Genomic DNA, 25,963 nt, shown 5'->3' with positions numbered 1-25,963 from the left:
AAGTGGCCCCCCTCAAGGATTGAATTCACAACCCTGGGTTTAGTAGGCCATTGCTCAAACCACTGAGCTATCCCTCCCCCCCTAGATAGTGAAACTGAACTATCCGAAGAAGTGAGGTTTTTACTCACGAAAGCTTATGCCCAAATAAATCTGTTAGTCTTTAAGGTGCCACCAGACTCCTTGTTGTTTTTGTAGATACAGACTAACACGGCTACCCCCTGATACTGAATGCATAATTGTAGTTCAGTTTCAATATCTCACTGTACTTTAGTAACTGTGCTATGGTATATTTTGTAAAAGTAATAAATTCTTAATGTGATGGGACCCAATTAAAGCATCTGCTGTTATATTCCCTATCTCTGCTGAAAAATGGGAAGAGACTGATATTTTAGGCCCCAGTCCTGCAATCTTTCCCGTACAAGCAAGACACTTCTGTCTGTGTGGATCAGATCCCACAACTGGAATATTACAGGCTAGCAAAACTCTACTGCATGTCAAAATATAAATAACTATTTGGAGCCAGATCCTTTGCCATTTATATCATCCAAGGAAAAAGCTTTTTATTAATTACCTTTCCACAATTTCCCCCTTTGCTTCTAGTAAGAACTGCATTCCACTATCCAAGAATTTGTAATCATCCCAGAAATAAGAAACACAGGTTCAAAAATATATTTAATATCATTTAAACATTAGTCATATTATACATTAAGGCAGCAGCGAGCATGTTTTAGTGGTGTAGTGATTTTGCTTCATAATAACTGTCTCAGTATTATAATTAACTATTTGTACCTATAGTAATTATTGGCTAAATATATTTCAAATACTATTTAAGTTGTAGAATGGTCTTATAAGGTGATCCCTTATTTCCAGGATCAAAGGGCATGCTGTGTAGCCAGCTCTCGGGATTTTATCATGACTGTTGTGATATCTGGTGTTTTTTGTATATTCCCAGCTCCTGTAGTCAATTGATTACATCAGGATCTCAGCTTTCAGTTTAAAGACTGGTAACTTTCTTGCCCTCATGCAAGAAAAGCAGAGAAAAGCTTTAAAATGTGACTTGAGTGTGCCAAAGGGCTCAAGTCCCCAGAAGGCAAATAAAAAGACACACACACTCTGACATACACACATTATACTTTTACATTTTCACCATTGTTATGCCAATCTCATGATTTTGGGGCCTTTCTCATGCTTTTTGAACGCTTGCAGTTGGCAATATTGTGCCTGCTTACTACATTTATATCCCTTTTCTACATAAAGTGGATGATTGTTACCGTGGTATTATACAATCCAATGTATTAAATCATGCACACAATGCGGCATGTGTGCCATTGAATACTGCCAGATACATGGAAATGCCATTTTCAAATGATCTGAAAGAGTTGTTTGTAATGATTAATCAATTATTGTGGTGAGCAAGACAGCGGTTTTATGCAAACTTAGGAGCATGCCAAGTGGTTGTTGCTTTAAGCAAATTTGTGGCAATGTCCTTAAGCAAGATTACCACAGAACAGCAGTAGGGAACAATTGCTGACATCAAAACCACAGCTGTGGTTCTCTTACATTGCTATAGTGTTGCTGTACATTTTTAACAAAGTTTAAATCTCTCTGGGCCATATTCTCATCCCCACATTTATGCTGAATAGTATTTACTCCACAAATAGTTCTGTTGACTTCAATGGGACGACTTGTGGAGTCAGATTCTATTCAATTATCAGAAGCTGGCCCTTTGTACAATTGGTATATCAGAGACCAAATTCTTCATTTCTTCATATTTTCTGAGTGTGACATGGTGTCCTGCCCCTTTAAGGGCTAGAGACCTGCAACCCTAGTTACAAAGTATTTTAAGGCCCGGCTTGACAAAGCCCTGGCTGGGATGATTTAGTTGGTGTTGGTCCTGCTTTGAGTAGGGGATTGGACTAGGTGACCTCCTGAGGTCTCTTCCAACCCTGATATTCTATGATTCTATGAAAGTAGGCCTATTGGAGCAGGGATCAAGTGATTCCCCTATAAGAGCAGCAAGAAGCTGCAGAGAAAGGGGGATGCTTGGCAGGGCCGGCTCCAGGCACCAGCTGACCAAGCACATGCTTGGGGCGGCACCTTATAAGGGGCGGCCAATGTTGGGGTGGCGGGGGGGCGCTACGGTGTTTTTGTTCGGCGAGGCGGCGCTCGAGGGTTTTTTTGTTTGTTTTGGTGGCGTGGTGCGGCGCTGGGTGGGGGCTTTGGCAGCATGGTCCAGCGCGGCTCCTGGGGGGGGCGGGGGTTTGGGCATCCCGGCCCGGCACTCCGGGGGTTTAGGCGGCCCGGCGCGGCGCTCCGGGGTTTGGGCGGCGCGGCCTGGCCCGGCGCTCGGGGGTTGGGGCGTCCCAGAGCAATGCTCCGCGGGGGTTCGGGCGGCCCGGTGCAGCGCTCAGGGGTTTGGGCGGCGCCGCGCTTTGAGGGGGCAGGAGTTTGGGTGGCTCGATGAGGCGCTCGGGAGGGGGGCGGTGGTTTCGGTGGCGTGGCGAGGTGCTCGGGGGGTTTCGGCGGCCCAGCACGGCGCTCGGGGGGGATTTCGGCGGCCCGGCGCAGCGCTGGGGGGGGCGGGGTCGGCGGCGCGGCGCTGGGGGGGGGTGTTACGGCGGGGTGGCGCTCTTCGTTTTTGCCTGGGATGACAAAAAAGTTAGACCCGGCCCTGATGCTTTGACTGACTGAGGAGTCTGCAGGAAGTAAGAGACTTCAGCAGAAGCGTGCCAAAGCAGAGAATAGCTGCTGGGAACAACTAGACTGCAGCAAGGAGCACTGAGTTTTCCGAATAAAGGGTCCATCCAGACAGGGGAGACCAGGGAAACCCTGGCAGGAAGTTGAAGAGCATGGACTGGATTCTCTTGGGATTTGAACTTGTTTGAGTGAGGATGTGTATTGCCAATCTAATGCATAGACCACCCTGCCTCTGAGCATGGACTTGATGGGGATTTGAGAACTTTCATTTTGAATATTTTGTTATGTTAATAAATCCAACCCCAGGAAGCAGAGTGGCTGAACTAGAGAAGAGTTTGTTTTAGGAGTTTGATTGAATGACTCCTTGAAAAGTGGGTAAACTAAGGCATGGCACCGGCAAAGCAACCTCAAGCCAAGACGGCACTGAATGGGTGAAAATTAGTGTTGTATTTTGGCCAGCCTGGGAGTGCCAAGATAATCCTTACAGAGCTACCCATGCAAATCACTTGTGCCAAAACCTGCAAGAGAGGGTACAAAAGCGCTCAGGGCAAATCAGGATGATGAAGTGCAGGAAGATTTTCAAAAATACCTAGGAGATTTAGGAGCACATGCCCTTTTACCGGCTTACTTCCTGGCTCTAAATAGCTGACCTGTGGAGTGTGGACTAGACCTCTTAGGGAAAGCCAAGATAGGGATAGATAGCATAGGTACTACATAGCATAGTAGTATGGGGCTATGTTTTTTGGGACATACACACTAGTAGCCCAAAGCCAGGATTTGGTGATAGGAGTTTATGTGGTTAGAAGCCAAAAAAATATGGTGGCATGTTCTCAGGTAGCATAAACTGCTGCTGCATTATTGTAAAATCTTTTATATATCCCAATTACTCTTGAGTCATTTAATTAAGTCTTTTCTTTTTACTATAATTTAAATCTCTCTTATTGGAAGTATTCGCAGTGATATAGATAGAAAAAGAGAAATGTCTGGTTTTCTATTAATCATATACCGCTTTGAAAGGCAGGAAGTAAATATTACCGCAACAATGCATTGCTCACATTATTTGAGTTTGTTGTACAGTTCTTTTTATTTGAAAAGGATCAAGGCTGCAGGCCAACTGAAGGGTGCCAGATACTGAGAATAAGGTTATTTTTCTTCAAGTGGTAGTGTTTAAGCTGATGGGTCAAAGATCTGCTTGTATTGCAGGTATGGTCCTGCATATAGCACTGAAGGAAGATATTATACAATTAAAGCAGCCAGCTATGTTAGAAGATATCAAAAACTGAAGACAGCAGCCAGTAGTGTGCAGAAAAGGAGGGAGTTGGGGAGGGCAGAGGGGAAGGAAGAGAGGAACAGAATTACGCTGAGAAATCTATGCAAGTGTCTGTCTATACATTATAATCCCTCTCCCACTTTACCATTTGAGCCTACGTTCGCATGCACACTAAACTCCCATTGAGTTCAAAGGGAGTTTCGGCCTCAGGGCTGCCCAGAGGATTCAGGGGGCCTGGGATCTTCAGTGGCGGGTCCCGGGGTAGAAGGACCCCCCGCTGCGGGTCTTCAGGGCACTTCGACGGCGGGTCCGGAGCAAAAGGACCCCCTGCCGCCGAACTGCTGCCAAAGACCTGGAGCTTCTTCCGCTCCGGGGGTCCGGGCGCCACAAGAGTTTTCAGGGGGCCCTGGAGCGAGTGAAGGACCCCGCTCCAGGGGCCCCAAAAAACTCTTGTGGGGGCCCCTGCGGGGCCCAGAGCCTGGGGCAAATTGCCCCACTTTCCCCCCCTCCCCCCGGGCGGCCCTGTTCGGCCTTCATAAAGATGAAGTATGGCCATAGTCTATCCAGACTATGATGAGTTGGACCAAATGGCAGTGCTGGTTCAGGAAAATATAGGGTTATATTGTATGAATCCAGCAACATTAAATGCTACCTATCAATGAAAAACCAGCACTGCAGAGGATTCCTACTAGAACTAATGGAGAACTTGCTAGCCTTGTCTATTTCAAGTGAGTTGGCATTAAACTCCTGAGCGGAGATTCTACTGAGTGAGGATTCAGGAGTAGTTAATCAGAACTTGGGGTTCCTAATCCCTTTTGTTTAGAGAACTAATATGTTACGTTTCCTCCCGTTTCTCCATATGACAATGCAAGGGTCTGTCTCAACTGCAGTCAGGGTGTGATTGCAGCACGTGTAGACATACTTCAGCCCGCTTTAATCTAGCTGGCCCACGCATTGATAGCTATGAAGCTGCACAGCACAGACTTCAACGAGGTCTAGCTCTTTGAGTAATTACCTATTGTCCCAGTGGATTTGTACAGCCTGTGCTGAAGCCTGTACTGCTGTGACTTCATTGCAATCAGTACATGAACTTGATTAAACTAGGTCAGGTATGTCCACACATGCTGCAGTCAGCTTCTTCTGAGACCCAACTGAGGCCCAGCACATAAATGCGCCTTAAATCAGTTTATGTGTGTGGTGTGAAAACCATGGCTGGGCCCAGGGTAGATGTGCAAACACACCTAGGCCTTGCTTGAGAACGACCCTCTGTGGCACTTGTTGATTTCAATGGGACTTTAGGTACTCAGCAGCTTACAGGAGCCATTAAGCACCCCATACCGTCCGGCTGCCTCACAGACATGTGACTGATGGTGCAGTCCCATAGCTGTCAGACCTGTTGGATACCAGTTAGACGAGCAGAACTGCAGGGGCTCAATGCATGGATGAGATGATGGTGTTGGGAGGAGGGATTTAGGTTTCTTAGGAACTGGGGACCCTTTTGGGAAAGAAAGAGCCTATACAGGCAAGATTGGCTCCACCTAAACCAAAATAGAACCAGGCTTGTTGTAAAATTAAAAAGGTCATAGAGGAGTTTTTAAACAAAGGGCTGGGGAAAAGCTGACGGTGCAGACAGAGACATCCCTTAGGGGACGATTTATTAAAGAGGATACTCTATATCCTAGTAAAGAGAAGAGGATAGAAGTTGATAAAGTACAGGTAGGAAATGAAGAGAAATAGTCAAACAAAAAAGAGTCCCATTCATTTACATCTCATCAAGGCAGACAACTACATGTTGACAAATTTTATAAGTGCTTGTATACAAATGCTAGAAGTCGAAATACTAAGATGAGTAGTACACTTTGACCAGAGTAACTGACATATGTAAATTATTATATGTAAGCACAGTTTCATCCAAGATGTGGATAGAGCTAGATATAGTTTCCTTCTTGACAACAAGGCAACAGCGTTACCTCTATACCTTATCCTTCCCCTCATTTATCTACCTGTCCTGGATTGCCTAAATCTTAGGATATGTCTACCTGCACTCAGATGTGTGATTGCAGCTCGGGTAGGCATACCCACTGTAGCCGTAATCCAGCTAAAAATAGCAATGAAAATAAGGTGGCATGGTCCCTGGTGTGGTGCAGAATATACCCAGGCTTCTGGGAGGGTTTATACAGCTCCGGCCATCACATCTTCATGGCTATTTTTAGCGAGATAGGTAGATTAAAGCTAGCATGGGAGTACCAACATGGGCTGCAATCACAACTCCGATTACAGTGTACCCTTAGATGGTGAGTTCTCTGGGGCAGGGACTGTCTCTGAGCTTGTTTTTACAATGAGGCCCCCCATTATAATCCCAACTATATGAAATGATGGGGTCTAAATTAGCTGTTACCACTCAAGAAATAAATCTTGGCGTCATTGTGGCTAGTTCTCTGAAAACATCCACTCAATGTGGAGCGGCAGTCAAAAAAGCAAACAGAATGTTGGGGATCATTCAGAAAGGGATAGATAAGAAAATAAATATATTGCTTCTGTACAAATCCATGGTACGCCCACATCTTGAATACTGTGTGCAGATGCGGTCGTCCCATCTCAAAAAAGATATAATGGAATTGGAAAAGGTTCAGAAAAGGGCAACAAAAATGATTAGGGGTATGGAACGGCTTCCGTATGAGGAGAGATTAATAAAACTGGGATTTTTCAGCTTTGAAAAGAGACAACTAAGGGGCGATATGATTGAGGTCTATTAAATCATTACTGGTGTGGAGAAAGTAAATAAGGAAGAATTATTTAATCCTTTTCATAACAAGAACTAGGGGTCACCAACTGAAATTAATAGGCAGCAGATTTAAAACAAACAAAAGGAAATATTTTTTCACACAACGCACAGTCAACCTGTGGAACTCTTTGCCAGAGGACGTTGTGAAGGCCAAGATTATAACAGGGTTAAAAAAAACCTAGATAAATTCATGGAGGATAGGTCCATCCATGGCTATTAGCCAGGATGGGCAGGGATGGTGTTCTAGGCTCTGTTTGCCAGAAGCTGGGAATGGGCGACAGGGAATGGATCACTTGATTACCTGTTCTGTTCATTCCCTCTTGGGCACCTGGCACTGGCCACTATTGGAAGACAAGATACTGGGCTAGACGGACCTTTGGTCTGACCCAGTATGGCCGTTTTTATGTTCTCTTAGGTTCTTATTAAAGTCAATGGAAGCTTTGCAGTTATAATTAATGGACTTTAAGATCAAGCCCTTACTCCCTCTGAGGTTCTTTAGGTGCTACTGAGAAGGCCCTCAGTGGTTGAAAGCAGCGCCTTAGAAAACATCAGAGCTGTCCTGAGACCAAGTGCTTTGGCATTAATATTTCTACAAGACAAAAGGCAATAGTATCATTATAGTTTACAAAAACTATTTAACTGGATGTGTCTGACATATACCCATAATACATCTGAAAGCTCTGCCTTTTCAGGCTTCCACTGTACTTTTTCTTTTTATATATGGCCACAAAGAGCTTCTTATTTTTAACAAACTGCAAGAACATACAGTACAATGATTGTTTTCACTTTTTTTTGCACTCCTCTTTCCCCTCCAGATCCCAGCACAACGCCCTTGCAAGCCTGTGTGATAGAAGGCTGGGTGGATTTTTAGTTTTTATGTAAGTTAGTGAACCGTAGATTCAGAATCCAACTTTTTTTCCTTGCTTCCCTTTTTTCTTTTTTTCCGAACATTGGGGAGGAAGAGGGAAGAGAGAATATTGTGTCTACCCATTTGGGCTTTGTTAGGCTTTGTTGCTTCTGACTCCCTTTCTCTACACCTCCAAAAACAGCCTTCTAAAAGAGATATCTTAATTGTGCCCAGAACCCATCTGCTTTTTAGGAGAACCTACTGATACCTAATTACCATCTGCCTCCTTCAGTTCATTCTCCCATAAGACTGCCTCATTTTTCTTTTTTGCACAGAATTGCTCCTCCTCTTCTGCTGCTGTCTGTACTCTGAGTGAATTCTTAAGACTCTTCTACATTTTTTTGTTATAAACCATTTTATATTTCAGCATTGGTTACTCCAAAATCCATAATAATATATCTTTAAAGCGGAGATTTTAATTGCCAACAAAAATTGGGAAATTTAGAATTAAGCTTCCCACCGCAACTTTAACGTTGCCTATTTGTCTGTATGTATTACAGTAGGATTCATTGTCTGATCGCCCAATACCATATGCAGCACCAGAAAGATAAAGTAGTACAGGCCAAGTGTGGGGAAAACATCATAAGCCATCTCACAAATTGGGATATATGCTGTAATATGAAATTCACCTTTGTGCAGAGGAGCCCCCACAAGGGCTGTACAACTACTTAAGCCCTCAAAAGAGGATATAAACACTGCAGAGGGTTTGTACTGACCCTCTCCTCAGGGGGAATTTCATCCTATGTGAACTGCCTAAAGCAGTGGTTCTTAACCTGGGATGCACGCACTCCCTGGGGGTGCGAGATGCCCTTTCTGGGGGTGTGAGACATGCCAGATTTTTTTAGAAGGTAAATCATCAAAAACACAAAGTAAGCACAGGCACGTAAGTACAACTACTTTGTTTCCTCAAACCTATGTATTTATTAACATTATACATTTTTAACGATTACTGTAATATACAAACAAAAATATATCTAGATTTAAGGGGTACGAGAACATATTTTGATTTTTGATAAGGGGTGTGAGAACATATTTTGGGAACCAAAGGAGTACTTGCTGCAGTAAAGGTTAAGAACCACTGTCCTAAAGGGAACCTTAACTGCACCATCTATTGCATTCAGGATCATGGATTACATTATGTGAGGATCTGTGTATAGGGAACATCACAGATTGAGGTGACTACACTCCTAAATATACAGACCATTTCTCCACCCGGCTTTATCCCCTCAACTTTCTTCTGCAGCGCCTGTTGCACAAAGTCTGCTCTTGCAGCTTTTCAAGGGAGTCAAGGTGAACTTCTTCCACCACGTGCTATGGAACTGCTGGGGTATTTTCCAATTTGCATGTACAGTGACAGCCATTATAAATGGAACACTTATATACAGCAATGTGAGATACCATGGATCTGGATCCTGCAAGCTGCTGTGTGTAGAGGGACCATCAGTCTCTGCAGACAAGAGCATGCAGAATTGAGGCCACATTTACTTCCTATCCCTCTGTCCCTCTGTGGGGATTTATCCCCATATTGACTGAGAACATGTCACCTCAGGACGAAATGCAGAGACAAAATTTCTCGATACTTGAAATGACTGCTTCTTAAATTAAATTAATGGAGATATCCTATGGAGCAGCTGGTACAGGAACCCACAAGGGGAGAGGCAATTCTCGATTTAGTCCTGAGTGAAGCGCAGGATCTGCTCCAAGAGGTAACTATAACAGGACTGCTTGGAAAAAGTGACCATAATATAATAACTTTTAACATTCCTGTGGTGGGAAGAACACTTCAACAGCCCAACACTGTGGCATTTAACTTCAGAAAGGGGAACTATGCAAAAATGAGGGGGTTAGTTAAACAGAAATTAAAAGATAGTGACTAGAGTGAAATCCCTGCAAACTGCGTGTACATTTTTCAAAGACACCATAATAGAGGCCCAACTTAAACGTATACCCCAAATTAAAAAACACAGTAAAAGAACTAAAAAAGAGACACTGTGGCTTAACAGCCATGTAAAAGGAGCAGTGGGAGATTAAAAGGCATCTTTTAAAAAATGGAAGTCAAATCCTAGTGAGGTAAATAGAAAAGAGCATAAACACTGCCAAATTAAGTGTAAAAATGTAGTAAGAAAAGCCAAAAAGGAGTTTGAAGAACAGCTAGCCAAAAATTCAAAAGGTAATAAAATGTTTTTTAAGTACATCAGAAGCAGGAAACCTGCTAAACTACCAGTGGGGCCCCTGGGCAATTGAGATACAAAAGGAGCACTTAAAGACGATAAAGTCATTGCCGAGAAACTAAATGAATTCTTTGCTTCAGTCTTCATGGCTGAGGATGTTAGGGAGATTCCCAAACCTGAGCTGGCTTTTGTAGATGACAAATCTGAGGAATTGTCACAGATTGAGGTGTCACTAGAGGAGGTTTTGGATTTAAATAATAAACTTAACAGTAACAAGTCACTGGGACCAGATCAACAACAACAACAACGAGTCTGGTGGCACCTTAAAGACTAACAGATTTATTTGGGCATAAGCTTTTGTGGGTAAAAACCTCACTTCTTCAGATGCATAGAGTGAAAGTTACAGATGCAGGCATTCTATACTGACACATGGAGAGTGGTGTCAGTATAGAATGCCTGCATCTGTAACTTTCACTCTATGCATCTGAAGAAGTGAGGTTTTTACCCACGAAAGCTTATGCCCAAATAAATCTGTTAGTCTTTAACGTGCCACCAGACTCCTTGTTGGTTTTGTAGATACAGACTAACATGGCTACCCCCTGATACTTGGGATCAGATGACATTCACCCAAGACTTCTGAAGTATCAGAGGGATAGCCGTGTTAGTGTGGATCTGTAAAAAGCGACAAAGAGTCCTGTGGCACCTTATAAACTAACAGCTGTATTGGAGCATAAGCTTTTGTGGGTGAATACCCACTTCGTCAGATGAAAGAATTCAAATGTGAAATTGCGGAACTACTAACTATGGTTTGTAACCTGTCCTTTAAATCAGCTTCTGTACCCAATGACTGGAAAATAGCTAATGTAACGCCAATATTTAAAAAGGGCTCTAAAGGTGATCCCAGCAATTACAGTCTAACGTCAGTACCGGGCAAATTAGTTGAAACAATTGTAAAGAATAAAATTGTCAGGCACATAGAAGAACATAAATTGTTGGACAAAAGCCAACATGGTTTCTATAAAGGGAAATCATGTCTTACTAATCTATTAGATTTCTTTGAAGGGGTCAACAAACATGTGAACAAGGGGGACCCAGTGGACATAGTGTACTTAGATTTCCAGAAAGCCTTTTTTAATTTCTCTATTTTTATTAAATTTCTTTGAAGGGGTCAACAAACATATGGACAAGGGGGATCCAGTGGACATAGTGTACTTAGATTTCCAGAAAGCCTTTGACAAGGTCCCTCATCAGAGGCTCTTACGTAAACCAAGATGTCATGGGATAAGAGGGAAGATCCTTTCATGGATTGAGAACTGGTTAAAAGACAGAGAACAAAGGGTAGGAATAAATGGTAAATTTTCAGAATGGAGAGGGGTAACTAGTGGGTTCCCCAAGGGTCAGTCCTAGGACCAATCTTATTCAACTTATTCATAAATGATCTGGAGGAAGGGGTAAAAAGTGAGGTGGCAAAGTTTGCAGATGATACTAAACTGCTCAAGATAGTTAAGACCAAAGCACACTGTGAAGAACTTCAAAAAGATCTCCCAAAACTAAGTGATTGGGCAACAAAATGGCAAATGAACTTTAATGTGGATAAATGTAAAGTAATGCACATTGGGAAAAATAACCCCAATTCTACATACAGTATGATGGGGGCTAATTTAGCTACAACTAATCAGGAAAAAGATCTTGGAGTCATTCCAGATAGTTCTCTGAAGACATCCACGCAGTGTGCAGCGGCAGTCAAAAAAGCAAACAGGATGTTAGGAATCATTAAAAAGGGGATAGAGAATAAGATGGAGAATATCTTATTGCCCTTATATAAATCCATGGTATGCCCACATCTTGAATACTCCGTAAAGATGTGGCCTCCTCATCTCAAAAAAGATATACTGGCATTAGAAAAGGTTCAGAGAAGGGCAACTAAAATTATTAGGGGTTTGGAATGGGTCCCATATGAGGAGAGATTAAAGAGGCTAGGACTTTTCAGCTTGGAAAAGAGGAGACTATAGAGGTGAAATGTGAATAAGGAAAAGTTATTTACTTGTTCCCATAATATAAGAACTAGGGGCCACCAATGAAATTAATGGGCAGCAGATTTAAAACAAATAAAAGGGAGTTCTTCTGCACACAGCACACGGTCAACTTGTGGAACTCCTTGCCTGAGGAGGTTGTGAAAGCTAGGACTATAACAGGGTTTAAAAGAGAACTGGATAAATTCATGGAGGTTAAGTCCATTAATGGCTATTAGCCAGGATGGGTAAGGAATGGTGTCCCTAGCCTCTGTTTGTCAGAGGGTGGTGATGAACGGCAGGAGAGAGATCACTTGATCATTACCTGTTAGGTTCACTCCCTCTGGGGCACCTGGCATTGGCCACTGTCAGTAGACAGGATACTGGGCTGGCTGGACCTATGGTCTGACCCAGTCTGGCCATTCTTATGTCCAGGGAGTGGTTCTCATTGCTGGGGGTAGGATATTTTAAAGAATTGTAGCTGTAGTCTGACACTTGCTGCATTCTTCACATTTGCGCTCTTCCTTCAAGGAAGAAGGGAAGAAGAAAATGAAACTGTAGAGCCCTTAAACACTTCTATGGCTACCGTAGCCGGCTTTCCTTTCCATGGAATGTCCCTTCCTTTGTGCTGTTGCTACCAGGAGGAGGCAAGAGGGAAAAGAGATAATCAGAAGGGGATAAATTTTGACTCACTGCAATTAGCATGGACCATTAGCATAGCAGGGTACAGAAACTGCCTACTCACAGTTTAGTGCACACATGATATCACTCAGGACACACAAGGCTAGAATAGTTGGTGACCTGAGAGGCAGTGTCATCTACTGGTTAGGGTAATGGACTGGGTGCTCAGAAACATGAATTCTATTCCCAGTTCCGCCACTGAACTGCTGTGTGACCTTGGGCAAGTTACTTCATCTCTCTGTGTGTCTCTGTTTATCTTCTCCCTCTCCCCATTTTCTGTGGATTTAGATTGCAAACTCTTCAGGGCAGGGACTGTCTCTTGTTATTCCTCTACACAGTGCCTTGTACAATGAGGCTCTAGTTTTTCTAATTTTCATTGGGGTCTCTAGACCCAAACATCAATGTTTCATTTTTTATTGCCAAACATCTTTAGGCCTTCTGGAAGCCACCATCCAGAAACTTTACAGGGCTTTGGTGTGCATGGACATGCAATGTATTTATAACATGGAGAAGAGCCTCCCTTTCAATTACACATCAGCAATCTAAGTCCGATGTAATCCTGGCTATAAGTGACAGATTTTTTTAAAGTGAGCTGTCTGACTGACTACCTTAAGCACTTCCAGAATACACACAGGCAAAATATTTTTAACTATTTCAATTATAGTTTTGTATCTTCAACTGTTCTATAATTAGTGCCTTACCGCTTTTTTCCTGTGCCTCAGTGCAGTCTGTTCCAACCTCTCTTTTTTCCAGTCTGTTTTAAATAAGTCAAAAGATTATTCCTAGTACCTCGCAAAAACCAAACAAAAATCCTCCAGATGCTTGGTGTGGAGTAAATTATACATTTGTAAAACTATATTACTTTCAGAGAGCTGAATGCATTGCCATGGTGGAAGGCATTCCCATGTTTGTTTCTGAACAAACTTTACCATTGGTTGTAACTCAATGAAAAATGTATACCTGACATCAGGATATATGATACCCCCTGTGAATCCAATTTATCTAGTTTAGTTTTAATGTTAAATCAAATTTAAATGAAAGAATAATCAGCTGTAGATGTGTGAAGCAAAGCAATGGAGAATACATAATAAAGAGAATGGACAAGATGACCCGATAAATCTTTACTCTAATTTATATGATTCTGTACAACTCTGTAGTCCCATTTCAATCCTGAGAATTTCCTATAGTGCCCATCACATTAGTATCTAAAATGCTTTGCATCCGAGAGACTATTTTGTATTTTCCACAAGTGTCTAATAACAGGATTGAAAATCCTATAATTAGGCTCCAAAGTCACATGTGATCAAATTTTTCCATCTCTGCCTTAGCACTGATCAAGATTTACCACCCAGAGTGTATAAATTTGAGAAAGATTGAAAGTCATCTGACCCAATCTAACATCTAATTTTCAATCCCCCTTTATTCAAGGCAATGCATACAGTATCTTATTCAAGATACAGTTTCAGGAAGACTGATAACTCTTTCTCTAACTTTGAGTAAAAATTGCACTGGGAATACTCAGTGGCAATATTTGTAATGAGAAGTGAATTTTTGGAGTAGAAATAATTTTAATTACATTTGCTCTTCCCCAGAGAATCAGATGGTCCTATCTTTGAAATAATCTAATATATTTTGCACCATAGGATTCTGAATATATTTCACTATGCTATTAAAGCCCTTATTTAGTTTAACTATGGGCCAGATTTGCCTATCCTTGCAGAAGTAATGGGAGAGGGCTACAGAACAAGGCAAATACTGCAAAGTTGAGTTCATAGACTTCGCTGTAAATTTTTCCATTTGGGGTCATGGATTTAGTTGGACATGGAGTTTACAGAGCGGGGAAGAGACTATGCCTGGCCCAGATCCATATAGTATCTGTGCTGTGGCGTTCTCCTGGAGTGAGATGCATTGGCTCCTGGAAAGCTGACAATCTACATATCTTCTTCAATATGGGCAGTGGGAGTCTACCACTGGAGAATCCCCTCTGCCTGCGGGTACATATGCATTCTGAACCTAGGTTGTTAGGACTTCCTTTAAGTCTTTGTTTACTGTAGGAAATAGTGGAGTAACTGACTTTAGATAAGGCAAAAATACTGGATTTTGTCTATTAGGTTTTCTATCCTGATACATTGCCAACATGTATTAATAACTTCGAAAGTAGCTGGGTCTGGGACATCTATCCCTTTAATAACAATATATCATCCAAGTGTAATACCATGAGCTTTGTGACCCATTTTGTTTACCCTTTTAATATCTGTTTTTTGTCTAACCATGCCAGCAAATGGCTCACTTACTACGGAGTCCAATAATAATTGAGGCCATTAGGCAGCCTTGATGTGCATCCTTCAGGGTAACAGATAAAAATCTGACCTCCTTCCATCTGGAACACTACTGTGGGGTTCACATCAATCATTTTGATAATTGCAGAGTTTGGGATCAAAACCAAATTCAGTGAATATGAAAACAAACAAAGTAAGACAGACCCAACTGCCATGCTCTAGTTCAGGAGTCGGCAACGTTTGGCACGCGGCTCGCCAGGGTAAGCACCCTAGCGGGCTGGGCCAGTTTATTTACCTGCTGACGCGGCAGGTTCAGCCAATCGCGGCCCCCACTGGCCGCAGTTCGCTGTCCCGGGCCAATGGGGACAGCGGGAAGCCGTGGCCAGCACATCCCTTGCCCGCGCCGCTTCCCGCCGCCCCCATTGGCCCGGGACGGTGAACCGCGGCCAGTGGGGGCTGCACTTGGCCGAACGTGCTGCGTCAGCAGGTAAATAAACTGGCCCGGCCTGCTAGGGTGCTTACCCTGGCGAGCCGCGTGCCAAACGTTGCCGACCCCTGCTCTAGATGGTCTTGGGATTCCCATGTGATGTTCTATAACCATTTGTGATAGGGAATATAAAGTCCGTACTGGGAGTGAAAGGGTTAAGGAACAATTCTGGGCCCAGACAACCCCACCCAGTCTCCCCTGCAGAGCATGCTTCAGGTGGTGTTGGGGCTTAAAGGTGCCAGGCAGCTCAGAAGGGGGCTGACCAGGCAGGGAGAAGGACCTGGCCTAGGGAGTACCTGAGGAAGGACATGGAAATCACTCCTCTGAGAAGAGAGGAACCGACATGCTAGAGCCCAGACAAACTAAAGGCCCCATGTTTGTTCTGTGTTACCTTGGTTACAGATTAGAACAGCTTGAATTAGAGAGTGTAGGGGTAGGAGGTGGCCCAGAGAGGATGGTTTTAAGGTACTCCTGGGTGCCTGAGCTTGGCTACCATAACAGGGCCCAGTGGAGATGGGAAGTTCCAGGCTCCCCTACCACCCTCTAACCACTATGCACCACTGCCAACAAGCACCCAACTGTTACACCATCTTAGACTATTCTTTGCTTGCCCTTGTAGCCGGAAGTAGACTTGTTTTGTATCAATTAAGGAGCTCTCTCACTCCTACCGTCTCAGCAGCAGCCTTCCAGGACATCCAAGATGCAGAATGCTGCACATATTGGCTGCAGGACTGTAGGAGATAGGTCAGCTTGGTGTTTAGAGAAAGAAAGTTAAACAATAAACTTGCACTCCAGTAAGTTGCTTAGGCAGAAAGGGAGAACACATGTGCCACATGAGCTACTCTGTTGGTTTGTTTCCCCTTGATGGGATCAAGAGGAGAACAGGAGTTACTACAGCTCAGATTACAACCCTCTCTTCCTGCAAGTCCTCATGGGGTGGAGTAGAGATACTGAGATTTAAAAATCAAAACAGAATGCCAATTTTAATGGTGCAGCCCAACATTCCCATGCATAAAGAAATATCAAAAATGTACATAATGTCTCAACTGCTACCTCCCTACCCCCAGCCTCAGCTTGTTTCATCCCCACTAACTTCCCTGTCCCTAAACACACATGTTCTGATGACATCTCCACTCACCGTGTTATCTATATAAGTTAGATGGAGTTGGAGGTGACATGTTGGGAAATGGTTCTTCCATCTCCCATCACCAAGGAAGAGAAAGGGCTTCCATCCTGTCTTTTAGAACATACTTAAGCACTCCTCCAAACATTCTCTTTTTGGGGGAACCTTTGACTTGATGGACCCGTCTTTAAAAATATTTCTTCCTTGATTTTGTGAGATCGGTCAGCCCGGGAAGAACACACTGAGTTTAAGACATCTGTTCAATGCATCCCCAATGTAATTCCCATATGGCTTTGAATCCTAGGAAGAAGATCGTCCTCTATGGAAAGGAGTGCTAAAGCAACTTCTGAGGTGGAAACTCCTGCATGCCCTTGCAATAGATAGCTGTCTCCACAGCTATGTGGCCATGGAAGTTGCAGATCTTCTCTGGGCCAGCAGCTGCTGAGGCAAATTTAGCACTAAATTAGACAATACTGTATATTCCATTTACTAACTAAAATGTTTCATTAATATTTTAGAGAGACAAGGTGGATGAGGTAGTATCTTTTATTGGACCAACTTCTGTTGGTGAGAGAGACAAGCTTTTGAGCTTACACAGAGCACTTCTTCAGGTCTGTATAACCTTGAAAGCTTGTCTCTTTCACCAATAGAAGTTGGTTCAACAAAAACTACTACTTCACTCACCTTGTCTCTCTAATATCCTGGGACCAATGTGGCTACAAAAACACTTCATTAATATTTTGTCATCCAAATCAGGAAAATAAATTGAGCTGTAATTCCTACTAAGTCTCCAGTCTTTCTTAGACTTTAATATAAACAATTTGGGGAAAAAATTCAAGGATGTAGGATTTTTATGATAAAATACCATGAATTTTGGATCTGAATTTCCCTAAAGATTTTATAAAACTCCCCCATTAGTCATTCATACACAAAGATTTTCTTCTTTAAGGTCTATAACTTTCTCTAGTGAAATAGGATTTTATATATAGTATACATTTGCCCATGTAGTCCTGAGCAAACCTCAGGACCAACTTTGATAGTGATTTTTGTGATATGGACATTCATCCACTAGAAAATGGCCTGAAACCCAGGGCCGGCTCCAGCATTTCTACCACCCCAAGCAAAAAAAAAAAAAAAAAAAAAAAAAAAAAAAAAAAAAAGCCGCAATCGGTAACATATTGAAAAAGTTAGATTTTCAGAAGTACTCTGTGTGACAGATATGACAATTTCCTGCAACATCCTTGGGAGACCTTATTGAATTAAGTTTAAGGATCTTTCTATTAAATGATTGTTTTATGTATTATCATTGGCCAGGACTGTATGTAACATCTCCCTATGAGGGAAATGGGATGTGAACCTTGGGAAGTGTTATGAACTTCCAAGGACTATACTGAACAATGTGCCAGGCAAGAATGGACTTTTGGGACAAACCATATCAAGTGGTTTGCCGGGGGAATCCCTAGGAGGAGGAGAATGCAAATTCCTACCTTAGAAAAAAACCCAGCCTTCACCTTGAGGAGGGAACCACTGTCTGCTGATTCCCTTCCTGGAATCTGAAGATTAAAGGCCCAACCTGTATAAAAGAAAGACTATCCTATTCATGGGTGTGCTAGTTCTGAGTTAAGGCTGTTATGAATTTGTCACCACAAGACCAGTCCTTGGTGGGGTTTGAAGGACTGACTCCTACCAGAGCCCTTGCTGGATTGGGGGATTGTTTCTGGTAAAGTTATTAGCATGTGTGTAGTTTCTTTTAATATGTCTTCTGTGTAATGCTTTCACCTTAAGAATAAATGCGCTGGCTTAGAAAGAGCTGTGCGGTACTTGTAACTTGTGTTAATTCCACTGTTCATAGCCTTTGAGGAGAAAACGGTGACACTCAGCAGCTCCCAATGGGGGTTGTTGGAGGCTGAACTCTTGACGATCTGGCACCTATTGGTGAAAGGCCTGAGCCATGCAGTCTTATCTTTAATTGCCCTTTCTGACCATGTCAGGTACTATTTTCTTCATCAGCATAAACTACATTTGTGTGATGATGTACATTCAAACCCAAGAGTTCAAGAATCATAAATCAGACCCCCCACACCTCCAATTATGATTGGTCCCAAAATCGTAAGAATTGTAAAAAAATATATATTAAATAAGTCATGTTTTGAGCTCTCTTTGGGTTTTGAACTCCCTCTGCCTGCCCATCAATCACTGTAAATTGGCAACACTGATCATTAGTGTTGCCAATTTACAGTGAGATATGTGATTTAGGTCACCACACTGCTACATCGATTAGTTTTGTGACCCTTACATCCACCCCAGTCCTATCAATACCACCTACCCAGACACAACGATTTCCCTCCCAGCCCCACATCTGCTCCTTCCCCCCAGCACACCTCTGCTCCTCCTGTAGCTGTGGAGGTTCTTCACCATTTTCCGGGCCTGAGGGGAGTGCATCTCCACAGGATCTTTACATCCCTGGCCACCTCTCCCCTCAGGCCTGGTGTTGCCGCATGAGTGAGGAGGAGGGGGCCCATTTTTCACAAGAGGGAAAGAGGCAGCAAAGGTGCCCTGAGTTGTTGGGCTGTTTCTGCTCCTTCTCCCTGCCCCATCCAAAAACTTCTTAAAAGAGAGAAGAGGGAGGGAGAGGAGAGAATGCTGCCTTCCTCCTGCAGCAGCTGTGTTTGGCTGCTTTTCCCAAAGAGTAGGGAAGAGGGGAAGGCAGCCAGTTAGAGGGATTTTCCTTTGGGCAATCTGGAAAAAAAAAAAAAAAAATCACAGGAAGGCTGGAGTGTCTCTCGCTGTGATGAGACTACATCTGGCATGGGTCAAAAATCATATTGTACGTGACAAATTCACAAGAGTTGGCAATACTGAACATGCCTCCTAATATGGGCATTTCAAGATCCCAAGCTTCTGTAACTGTATCAATAGATCTTTCATTTAACTCAGAATGAATATTTCTTCTAATTAGAGCTAAGCAAAAAAAGGTTTCCCCCTCCCTCATGGAAAATTTATGTTTTTTTTTTTTGCAAAAACAAAATCAAACAAAGAAAAACCAAAACTGATATCTGAAAAATTTTCAGCCCCCAAATTTCAGTTTAAAGCTAAGAAATTTAGATTCAGAAATACCACACTGTTGATTTATAGCAGCATTAGTTCAGGTGCTTTATACTCCTATTCCACTGTATGGGCCAGGTTCCTTGGCTGGATTATATATCACCTAAGCACCAGAGTCTTCCCTCTTGCACTGGGGTGGCTCAGCATCATGGGAGACCCTGGGCATAGTGCATCAGTCTCCCTGGGAAACACAGCCCATGAAGGAGAACAGGTACCCAAAACTGTAACTCCCATGAGCCACTGTGCTGGTATTTCTGAATCTAAATATTTCAGATATTGGGTGTTTGGGTTTTAGATGAAAAGTCAAAATTTCCACCAAAAGCAGATGCTGTTGAAATATTACACATTAAAGTCAATATTAAGCCCTCTTTGTCTGCATATTATTTCAATACCCACTGCTAGTCCTATTTAATAAAATGGAAACCCTTTTTCAGTAAATGAGTTGTTTTGATTGTCCTCCATCAGTTGTTAATATGCCTTTGGAATATTTTCTATTAGTCCTGTAGAATTTCAGTTACCTTCTTTTTTTATTTGCAAATTTACTTCCTTCTATCATAGCTATGCAAACAGTCTACACACAAATGATTATTTCTAAATTATGCATCTTGTGCTAGAAGAACTTAGCTTGGTCAAGTTTTTTCCAATAGGATGGGATTGTTCATTACTGTGCCACAATGCTGTCCTGAGCTCCTCGCACTCAAACTGCTCATTCCTCTATCATTCCATATCACACAATTCTCTGGAGGAATTATCCACTGCGGTATGAATGCAAAGATGCCAGGTAAAGGAAAACACTGCAGTCATTAACCTTAACACGCAGTGGCCAAGATTTTCAAAAATGGAAGCCTAACTTTAGGCCCCCAAGTCCATATTTAGGCCTCCCCAAAAGCAGCCTGATTGTCAAGCATGCTGAGTACTGAGCAGCTCTCATCAAAGTCCGCAGTAGCTGCTGGGTGCTCAACACTGAGCCATGATCCTGCCATTTGTGGTCATGCAGACCCCGGCCCTCACTTAAGTGGATGGAGTTCTGTGCAGATGCAGGAGCCCACGCCCAGGAAGGCAACTGCAGAATCAGGGTCTGACTTAGGTGCCTAGATATGGATTTTGGGTGTCCATGTTCTATAATCTTGGTAGTATGTATTATACCTGTAGCATAACAAGAGCAATTATTCTACTAGAACTGTCTCAAACACATCTAGTCAGAAAAAAATAAGAGTTAGGAATGCAACCAGCAAGCAGAAAATAAAGACAATATTTTCTCGTGAGAAAATACGCAAGGGTCAGTCTATGCCAGGGGTTCTCAAACTTCATAGCATCGCAACCCCCTTGTGACAACAAAAATTACTACATGACCCCAGGAGCGGGGGCTGAAGCCTGAGCCCAAGCCCCAGTCCCAGCAAGTTTAACACCAGCCCTGGTGATCCCATTAAAACAGGATCGTGACCTACTTTGGGGTCCCAACCCACAGTTTGAGAACCACTGGTGTATGCCTTATTGTTATGTATTCATTCATTCATTATTTGTGCCATGGTAATGCTCAGAAGCCCCAAATAAGGACTGGGGTCCCATTGTGCTGGACACCATACATGCATATGGTAGGAGACCCCCAAACCTTTACGCTCTAAAAAAAAAAAAAAAACCCTCTACCATTTTAGGTCCCATTCTTAGAAGCCTTGCATAATCAGAAGTCCAGTTGATTCAGTGGGAGCTTTAGATGCACAAGGAACTTGGGAGCAAATCCCTATAGCCTATCAGGACCTTGAGGGCAGTGCAGCCTCATGGGAATATAAGGTATTAATATTTGAATCAAGAAATTGCCAGTGCTACCCATTAACTAAAAATACAGCATTCCTATTACAGACAATGCAGAACTAACTAGCACAGCCCATTTCAGGTGAACCAGCACTAAACTCCTCAGTCCAGATTCTACTAATGAGGGTTGTACACTTCCACACCTGGGGCTCCTAATTAATTAGCAATTAAACCACCAAAGGGCAAGTTACCTTATTATGGAAGGGACCAGCCAGTCAAGGACAAAAAGGTCCATTCATTTAGATGATTTTTTTCATGTGTTAATGGGGAAAAAGAATATAAATGGAATGTCATTTTACATTAATTAAGAAAAAAAATGAAAAATAATTGTGTATTCTGTTTCCACTTGGGTCACCTTGTCAGTAGCTTAATGTACAATTAAAGTGAGCTCAGTCAATTACAAAAGTGAAGATTCTCTGTTCCTGTGACAAACAGAAGATACCTGTCTATAATAATGATGATCTGATATTATTCAAACTACATTTTTTCCATTCTGTCCTTGTTCACTTCCTACTTTGTTTTGGGTTTCTGTTTCTTCTATTTTTAATTCATTTTGGCCTCTTTATATTTTTCTGCTCTCAATCCCTTTTGTCTGCTTTGTTATAGTCTCTTTTCCTTCTTTGTCTGCTATGGCTCTCATTCTGCCTCCCATGCAGCCATACATCAGCAGTAGGAAAAGCTTACGAACAACAATATTTGACTTCCACAAAAGTATCCTGATAACCAACATAGGATTGTGTTGGTCAGTGACAGTGCTCCTTTTTTACATTGTTCTTAGAAGGAGTCATGCGGAGGTAAAGATTTGGACCTGACCATGCCTCCAATTAAGAAGGCCATGCACTTGTTCTACAGTATGCCTCAGAAGTTGTGCAAGCTACATGTGCCATGTTATGCTCGCTCCCATTGCCTGGTAGTCGTTTGGGGTGTAATTCAGACTTTTGGGATGGTAAGATTTGCAGCCTGCAGCCTGTGCACCAGATGACACAATCACATTTCAGGAAAATCGGAGCAAGTTAACAGATTGACACGAAGCAGATAGAAAAGCTGAGATAGAAACTAAGACCAAATCATCATACACTCAGCAGGTCCCAATTAGCTTGTCAGTTACACACATGGAGATCCTATTGACAGGATAATTGGTCCCAGAATTTTGGCCTGAGATGCAGGCTTTGGCCAGATTTCCCAAGACTGCCTGCAAAATCTCAGGGCATCCAGATGGTGCTGCACTGTTTCAGATGCTAACTGGGAAAGTAACATTGAATAGAACACAGTGGGAGAGATAGAGATGGGTCTCTTCTTTTCAGTTATCACAGCAAAACTCCTCTGTGTGGGAAAAGGTATCCAGCTAAGAGGCTTTTGAGTTTCCCATTGTAGACAGATGTGGTTTAGCAGCTCGAGAGAAGAGGGTTACTGCATACATATATTTGGCACATCATTTTAGTTTGTAAACTCATTGGCAGGAGTTTCTCTTTAGTGGTCAATACAGTGTGCAGGAGTGGAACATTCCATCCCCACTTAAAATAGGCACTACAGTCTCTTTCTACCAAAACAAACACACCTGTCGTTTCTTCACAACAGCTCAATGGACGGTTCACATCCTGCACTTGGCTGGAACAATCACTAAGGTACCTGTGTCTGTAAGGCTTTTCTATAGAAGATCATACGATGTATGCAGCTGCATTCTCCCACTTGATTAATAATGAATTAAAGGAAGGATAATATAATTAATAACCATCAACATGGGTTAATGGTAACTAGAGCATGTCAAACTACATAACTTTTTTGATGAGATTACAAATTTGGTTGATAAAAGTAGAAGTGTTGATGTAATATACTTAGATTTCTGTAAGGTATTTGACTTGGCACTACAAGACATTTTGATTAAAAAACTAGAATAATATAAAATTAACTTTGCACACATTAAGTCAGGCGTGGATAAACTTTTTGGCCCGAGGGCCACATCGGGGTTGCAAAACCATATGGAGGGCCAGATAGGGAAAGCTGTGCCTCCCCAAACAGCCTGCCCCACCCGCTCCCTCCCATTTCCCATCCCCTGAATGCCCCCCTCAGAATCCCTGACCATCCAACCCACCTGCTCCTTGTCTCCTGACCGCCGCCTCCTGGGACCCCTGCCCCTAACTGTCCCCCTGGAGCCCCACCTCCATCCAACTCCCCTTCTCCCTGTCCTGACTGCCCCCCCAGAACCCCAGACCCATCCAACCCCCCCCCCGCTCCCTGATGGCCCCTACCCTATCCACACCCCCGCCCCCTGACAGGCCCCCTGGGACTCCCACACCTATCCAACCCTCCTGTTCCCCATTCCTTGACTGCCCCCCCAGAACCTCCACCCCATCCAACCTCCCCCTGCTCCCTGTCCCCTGAGTGCCCCCCAGAACCCCCCACTCCTTTACCATGCCAGAGCCAGCCACACCGCCACGCTGCCAGGCGGGAACGGTGGGCCAGAGCGCTGGCGGTGCAGTGAGCTGAGGCTGTGGGGTAGGGGGACAGCAGGGGAGGGGCCGGGTGCTAGCCTCCCCATCCAGGAGCTCAGAGGCCAGGCAGGATGGTCCTGCGGGCCGGATGTGGCCTGCAGGCTGTAGTTTGCCCACCTCTGCATTAAATGATTTAAAAGCTGGCTGACTGATAGGTCTCAAAATGTAACTATAAATGGGGAATCATCATCAAATGGGTGTGTTTCTAGTGGAGTCCCACAGGAACCAGTTCTTGGTCCTGTGCTATTTAACAGTTTTATTAATGACCTGGAAGAAAACATAACATCATCACTGATAAAGTCTGCAGATGACAAAAACTGGGGGAGTGGTAAATGGTGCAGAGGACAGGTTACTGATATAGAGCAATCTGGATCACTTAGTAAGCTGGATGCAAGCAAACAATATGCATTTTAATATGGCTAAATGTAAAAATTTAGGAACAAAGAATGTAGGCCATACTTATCATAGAATATCAGAATTGGAAGGGACCTCAGGAAGTTATCTAGTCCAACCCCCTCTTCAAAGCAGGACCAATCCCCAGACAGATTTTTGCCCCAAATCCTTAAATGGCCCCCTCAAGGATTGAGCTCACATCCCTGGGTTTAGCAGGCCAATGCTCAAACCACTGAGCTATCCCTCCCCCATATAAGATGGGGGACTCTAACCTGGGATACAGTGACTCTGAAAAAGCTTTGGTGGACGATCAGCTGAACATGAACTCCGAGAGCAATGTTGTGGCCAAAAGAGCTAATGCAATCCATGGACACATAAAAAAGGGAATCTTGAATAGGAGTAGAGAGGTTATTTTACCTCTGTATTTAGCACTGGTGGGATCACTGCTGGAACACTGTATCCTGTTCTGGTGTCCACAGTTCAAAAAGGATGTTGAAGAATTGGAGAAGGTTCAGAGAAGAGCCATGATAATGACTAAGGATTAGAAAACATGCCTTAGTGTGATAGATTGAGCTCCTTGAATCTATTTCGCTCAACAAAGAGAAGGTTAAACAGTGATTTGATTATATTCTATGAGTAGCTATATGGGGAACAAGTATTTAATAGCTGGCTCTTGAATCTAGCAGAGAAAGGTATAACACAATCCAATGGCTGGAAGTTAAAATTCAGAGGGGAAATAAAGTGTAAATTTTTAACAGTGATGGTAATTAAATACTGGAAACATTTACCAATGGTCGTGGTGGATTCACCATCACTGGCCAATTTTTAAATCAAGACTGGATTTTCTAAAAATGTTCATACTCTAGGAATTATTATGGGGAAGTTCTATGGCCTATGTCATACAGGAGGTCAGACTATATTAACATAAGGGTCCCTTCTGGCCTGGAACCTATGAATCTTTTCTTTATTCCAAAGAAAATTTCTATTATATAAAATATATATACACACACACATTCATTTTCTTAAGTTACAATCTTATTGTAGATTTGTATTTGGAATAAAAATAGTTGTGTCCTTCACTTCTCTTTTTGCAATGAGGATGAAAGAGACAAGGACCAGGTTGCAGATCCAGTACTCTTACTGCAATTATCTAATGGGAATTCTTGCTTTTAGAGGTGATGACTTGCAGAAAGCTAGCTTGATTCAAATAGGATTTCTCCAGCACATTTATCCTTTTTATCCTATAAGGTTAATCTTCCCTCCTTAGCAGCAGCCTCTTTGTAATGCCCTCACTAGGCTCTGTCTGGGATGGTGAAAGGTAGAAATTTGAGGCTCTAGAGCATCTTTGAATACCCAAATGATTAGGGTTTGCAGAATGAAATATTTATAATGAATGCTTGTCAGTCAATTTCACCTTTTCTTTGCACAGACTGATCACAAACAGGCTGATTTTTACAAATAAGTTTTCTATTCAAAGTTATGTATCAAATGTTTCTTGAGAAAAAAAGTTGCAGCCTATGTGTTGCTTGAGAACTGCATTCACTGTGGTATGTGTCACTACTTATCATGCTATTACTGCAGTTGGTCACATCCCTGCAAGAAAAGTTAGCAAAGCCTTTGTGATGGGGGAGGGGGGTCTACTCCACACAAGGCCTAACAGGGTTAAAGTGGGCCAATTACCTAGGCTGCATCTGAAGGAGGAATCAGGGAGGAATAATTAGAGATGAGGCTCAGCTGGACAGGAACAGG

At 42.9% G+C, this 25,963-nt stretch overlaps 1 long non-coding RNA gene across 5 annotated transcripts in view; it reads right to left on the bottom strand.

Moving 5' to 3' along the window:
* Positions 1–8,547: 8,547 nt before the first annotated feature.
* Positions 8,548–25,963, bottom strand: part of LOC128831131 (uncharacterized) — a 40,498-nt gene continuing 23,082 nt past the window's right edge. For 3 of the 5 annotated variants that reach the window (XR_008443764.1, XR_008443763.1, XR_008443760.1), the window contains 3 exons: positions 24,632–24,748; positions 13,225–13,277; positions 10,364–12,476 (listed from right to left, as the gene is read on the bottom strand). This is a non-coding gene — a long non-coding RNA (uncharacterized LOC128831131). Of the gene's footprint in view, positions 9,107–10,363; positions 12,477–13,224; positions 13,278–22,887; positions 23,018–24,631; positions 24,749–25,963 lie in introns of those variants that run through there. The other 2 variants (XR_008443761.1, XR_008443762.1) reach the window with 2 other exon arrangements.

The sequence above is a fragment of the Malaclemys terrapin genome, chromosome 2 (genome assembly GCF_027887155.1).
Source record: "Malaclemys terrapin pileata isolate rMalTer1 chromosome 2, rMalTer1.hap1, whole genome shotgun sequence".
Taxonomy (NCBI): domain Eukaryota; kingdom Metazoa; phylum Chordata; order Testudines; family Emydidae; genus Malaclemys; species Malaclemys terrapin.
Note: the sequence above shows the minus strand (reverse complement) of the source record. Positions and strands in the feature narration are given on the sequence as shown.